Source organism: Cebus imitator, unplaced genomic scaffold, assembly GCF_001604975.1.
Source record: "Cebus imitator isolate Cc_AM_T3 unplaced genomic scaffold, Cebus_imitator-1.0 Scaffold280, whole genome shotgun sequence".
Taxonomy (NCBI): Eukaryota; Metazoa; Chordata; class Mammalia; order Primates; family Cebidae; genus Cebus; species Cebus imitator.
In genome coordinates this window covers 870,267-875,690 of record NW_016107595.1, presented here as the reverse complement: position 1 = coordinate 875,690, position 5,424 = coordinate 870,267, and the positions used below count along the sequence as shown (strand labels likewise).

The window sequence follows — 5,424 nt, the reverse complement described above, 5'->3', positions numbered from 1 at the left end:
TACAGGCACGCGCCACCATGCCCAGCTAATTTTTTGTAGTTTTAGTAGAGACGGGGTTTCACCATGTTGACCAGGATGGTCTTGATCTCTTGACCTCGTGATCCACCCGCCTCAGCCTCCCAAAGTGCTGGGATTACAGGCTTGAGCCACCGCGCCCGGCAGGAGTATTTTTTAGGGTGCTGTTTATGCGTTTTACCTGTCCAGAGCTCGAGGGCCGGTAGGCGCAATGGAGCTTCCATTGTACACTGAATGCCTTATTGACTGAGCCCATTACTGGACCTTGTGGCGAACGGCAGCCCATGTTGAGGGGCGATTTTATGGTGCAAGAATTTAACTACTGTAGAGACAGTTTTATTTTTGGTGGCAAATGCCTTAGTCCATCCAGAGAAAGTGTTTACCATTTCTAGGAGATACCTGCGTCCTGCCCGTGTGGCTTTAGTTTGGTGAAGTTTATTTTCCAGCTCTTTCCTGGACCACATGCCCGGAGCGGTGGCCCCGCTTAGGCCTGGGTTCTTTGGTGTTTACCGGTGCACAGGTCGTGCACTGCGAGGCTGCTGATGAGCTACGTTCTGAAGGTGGGGAGTTTGGAAATGGCCTGGGAAGAGTCGAGCCAGCTCGGTTTCCCTGAGTGGGTGGTGGGATGAAATTGGTTGGCTAGGGCCCGTCCAAGAGATTTAGGCAGGAAGACTCTTGAGTCTGGGAGGATTTACCATTTATTTTGGTTTTTGCTGGCCTGAAGATTCCATGCTTGCTTTTTTTTTTTTTTTTTTTGAAGACTATGTTGGGTGGTTGGGTAGATCAGGCTATGGGAAAGAAAGAGCCGGGGGCAAAGCGAAAGGGGTGACCGGGAGAGCAGCAGCGTTATGAGCTGCAGAATTTGCCTTCTGGTTTCTCCCGGCGACAGCTGTGTTTGGTTTCTGGCGCCCTTTGCAGTGAATTACAGCCACCTGCTGGGGGAGGGTTACGCCACCTCGAGCAGGGCTAGAATTTTGTTTTGTTTTGTTTTGTTTTTGATAGTTTTTCCGGCTGAGGTTAGAGTAGCCCATGCTTTTGATAGATGGCTTCGTGTACATGGACTGTGGCAAAAGCATAGTGGCTACTCGTGTCAATATTAATACGTTTGTCCTGACCCCATCGGGGGCTTGGGTGAGGGCAGTTATTTCAGCTTTTTGTGCGGAAGTGCCGCCTGGCAGGGCTTGGGCCCACGGTATGTCTGTCCCGTGGTGACGGTCGCACCGGCTTTCCGCACCCCTGGCTTAAGGGAGCTGCTACCGTTTGTAAATGCAGTGGTGGCCGCCTTCTCCACGGAACATTCCGGAGATCAGGTTGGCCGGTCTCCGTGATTTGCAGCTGTGTTTGGCAGTTACGGACAGGCCTGGTGACGTCTGGGTTAGGAAGAAGAGCAGCTGGGTTTAAGCGCCTGCGTTTTGGTGGTGGGAGTGGGAACTTGCAGGATGGCTGGTGAGTGCCCTTCTGCCTTTGTGTATTTTGTACCCCAGGGAGGAGACTTCTGAGAGGCAAAGCTGGGCCTTTTTGGCCGAGACCCGGTACCTGAGCTCCTGTAGGAGCGGAAGTAAGTTTCTAGTATATTGCAGACAGCTGTCAGGAGTGTTAGTAGCCGGTCACAGGCTGTTTACATACTGGAGTGGAGTAGTTAGGGTGGCCAAAAAGAGTGGGGGAATTTTGAAACCCCTGAGGCAGCCGAGTTCAGGTGAGTTGCGTGGTATCGCTGGAACTGCGATTTGCTCATTCAAAAGCAAAAATTGGCTGGCTTTTGGGAGCCAGAGGGATGGCAAAGAAAGCATTTTTTAAAGCCAGGTGCGGTGGCTCACGCCTGTAATCCCAGCACTTTGGGAGGCTGAGGTGGGTGAATCACGAGGTCAGAAGTTCAAGACTCGGCCTGGCCAAGGTGGTGAAACTCTGTCTACTAAAAATACAGAAATTAGCGGGGTGTGGTGGTGGGTGCCTGTAATCCCAGCTACTTGAGAGACTGAGGCAGAGAATTGCTTGAACCCGGGAGGTAGAGGTTGCAGTGAGCCTAGATCATGCCGCTGCACTCCAGCCTGGGTGACAGAGCGAGACTGTGTTTAGAAAAAAAAGGTGGGGGGTATATTTTTAAAGTTTAAGATAATGTATACTGCATGTTCTGGTGGGAGCAAGCTGAGAAGAGTTGGATGTACCATGACTGTCTGCTTGTTGACTTCCCACAGGTTCCATACGGGCTGGTAGTTACTTGTTCCAGGCTTTTGGACTGGCAAAAATGGGGTATTCCAGGTGGACTGGCAAGGTGTGGGTATATTTTTATTTTTTATTGCATTTCAGGTTTTGGGGTACATGTGAAGAAATGCAAGATTGTTGCATAGGTACACACGTGGCAGTGTGATTTGCTGCCTTCCTCTCCTTCACCTATATCTGGCCTTTCTCCCCATGCTCTCTCTCCCCACCTCCCCACCCCCCGCTGTCCCTCCCCTATTTCCCCCCCCCGACAGACCCCAGTGTGTGATGCTCCCCTCCCTATGTCCATGTGTTCTCATTGTTCAACACCCACCTATGAGTGAGAACATGTGGTGTTTGATTTTCTGTTCTTGTGTCAGTTTGCTGAGAATGATGGTTTCCAGGTTCATCCACGTCCCTGCTAAGGACACGAACTCATCGTTTTTGATGGCTGCATAATATTCCATGGTGTATATGTGCCACAGAGTATATTGGCCTGCAGTAGCCGTTGAATGTGGGGACTGATTCCCTCTGGAGCCTGCTGACTTACAGGATATTGTTTTCCTTGGACGGGTAGAGCCGTGCCCAGGAGTTTTACAACTACTGGTGGGTGGTGTTTTGCCAGCCCTGGTGCGGGGGGAGTTTGAGTCTGCCCTACAAATGCCAAATAGCACGGCTGTTTTTGGGAGCCGCTGGATTAAATGGGGTGTAAATTTGATAAGCCTCCTGGAGGCATTCCAGAAACGCCCCCGGTGACTTATTTGTCCCTGGACTTCAGTTGTCTTAGACAGATGTATGGGTCTCTGGTTGGCTCCCTCAATACCAGCAAGGAGATACAGGTGGAAATTGTTCAAAGCATCCCCGCCCCGCGCCAGGTGTTTGGGTTTGTATCAGGTTGGGAGAAGGGAAGGGAAGAACCTGGTTTTACTTTTTAGTGGTTGTGAGCATGGAGTTAAGAGATGCTTCTCTGACAAGGGGGCAGTTGGTAGGAGCTGTGCAATGAGGGATGTTGTGGCCCCCAGCGTGAGATGGGCTTGACTTGCCCAGAAAGCCGTGGATACCTGTAGCTTATGGAATAGGTCCCATTTGAGGAGGGGGTAAGGGCACTCTGGCATTACAAGAAATGAATGGGTTACTCTTCTTTGACCCAAATTCACTTCTGTGTGTGGGTGACAGGGTATTTCTGGATGGTTCCTGTGGCACCTCGCACGGTAACCTTTTTGTTAGAGACACTGCCCAGGGGTGCTTGCGGTACGGCGTGCCCCGCCCAGGTGTCGATTCAGAAGCGCGCAGGCTGCCCGCCCACAGTGGCAGTAACCATGGGCTCCGGGGGCCAAGGGAAAGGCAGCCCCGGCCCCGTTAGTTTTTTTTTTTTTTAAAGTTCCTTGTTTTGGGGAGAGTGAGAACCTTTTTCTGTGGCTTTTCTGGGCATTTTTCAGTTTTTTTTTTTTTTTTTTTTTTTTTTTTTTATATGCACATTGATTTTGTTGTAGGGGTGTTTTTTCCCCTCCCACGGGATTCCTGAGCTTCTGTCTTGGACCTTTCCCCAGTACAGCTTTTTTGTATAGGACTGTTTAGTTCCCTGGATGGCGGCAACTATGATTTTTGCCTGCCTTTTGGATGCCCCATTAGCTGCCTTTAGCTGCCAGAGCAGCCTGGTTTTGTCTTTTATTGTTTTGGTTGTTAAAAACCCTTTGAGCTGTTTTCAGGAGTTGGGAAATATTCATCTTAACAAATTTCTTAAGTTTTTGTAACTTTCTCCAACTATTAGGAGCTGCCTGGGCTACAAATGCCAAATAGCACAGCTGTTTTGGGGAGCCGCTGGATTAAATGGGGTGTAAATTTGATAAGCCTCCTGGAGGCATTCCAGAAACGCTCCCGGTGACTTATTTGTCCCTGGACTTCAGTTGTCTTAGACAGATGTATGGGTCTCTGGTTGGCTCCCTCAATACCAGCAAGGAGATACAGGCGGAAATTGTTCAAAGCGTCCCCGCCCCGCGCCAGGTGTTTGGGTTTGTATCAGATTGGGAGAAGGGAAGGGAAGAACCTCCTCTCGAAGGTCCTGGGCCGCCGCCTCCGGTTTACGGGCTGAAGCAAGGGACGATGTTTTAGCATCTCTATGAACACATTTTTTGTTTGTTTGTTTTGTTTTGTTTTCCATGTAAAGAGGGTTAGAAGAAGCTGCTCACAATTATTTTAGGTGGGCTGGTGAGTTTGAAGCACGGACTCCACCAGTGCAGTCAGGACCTGGGGTTTTTCAGAAAAGGTGGGTTTTGAGTCTTCCAGGCATCCAGGTCAGAAGTAGAAAAGGGAACACAGACTTAAAACGGGGCAGAGCAGTCACTGCCTTAAGGGAAGCAGTGGAGCAGCCTTTTCTCGCCGGGCTGTAGCTGAGAGGCAGTAGGCGCAGGGGCCGCAGAAGACGGCGGTTTAGGGGGTGACAGTGGAAGGGGGACCACAGATGAGGACAAGGAGACCAAGGGGATTCCAGGGGAGCAGGTAGAGTACAGGGCAGAGGCAAGGGAAGGAGGGGCTTTTTTTTTTTTTTTTTTTTTTTTAAGGAAGGGGAAAAGGGGGGACAGTGAGCCAAGAGCCTGGACAAAGGAGAAATTCGGCTTACAAGGACCTTGGATGAAAGGTGATGGGCGGCACAGGACTGTAGCCAAGGGGAGGGTTCCGAAGGAAGGCCAGCCACTGATCAATGCAGGGAAATTGATCAGGGTGTCCGGGTGTTCCAGCAACGACCCCCCACACAGCCTGAACTGTCTCGGGGTCCAGAGACCCTGCAGGGGCCATGCAGTTTTAAAGTTGGGCCATTTCAGAGAGTTCGGAGTCTACTCTCTGTCAGGCGCACTCCATAGTCGTCTGAAAAGCCCAAGGAGAAATTTTTTAACATACCGTGAAGGGGGCTAGGAGGTTGGGGACAGGAGAATGACTCATTACCGGGAAAACCTGGGAAGGCTCTGCAGCAGTGGAAAACGCTTTTTCGCTTGGCTTTGTACCCAAGGTACCTTTGATGGCTCCACGACTTAAAGGCTGAATATTTAAATTCAGCTTTTTCTTTAGGCTTGAGGAGGGAGGACAGGGCCAAGTCCTGGAGATGCTGGACTTGCCGGGTTACAGGGAAAAGACGACTCAAGTTTTCCAGAAGATGGGAGAGTTGCCAAAGAGGAAAGAAGAAGGGGTGTAGGGGGAGTAGGGGGAGTAGGG

At 50.6% G+C, this 5,424-nt stretch overlaps 1 protein-coding gene across 1 annotated transcript in view; it reads left to right on the top strand.

Annotated features, from left to right (window-relative positions):
• CPAMD8 (C3 and PZP like alpha-2-macroglobulin domain containing 8) overlaps positions 1–1,408 on the top strand; it is a 136,239-nt gene extending 134,831 nt beyond the window's left edge. Inside the window, exon 43 of the transcript XR_005195862.1 lies at positions 1,399–1,408. The gene's annotated coding sequence lies outside the window, so the exon portion shown is untranslated. The remainder of the gene's footprint in view (positions 1–1,398) is intronic.
• The last annotated feature ends 4,016 nt before the right edge of the window (positions 1,409–5,424 follow it).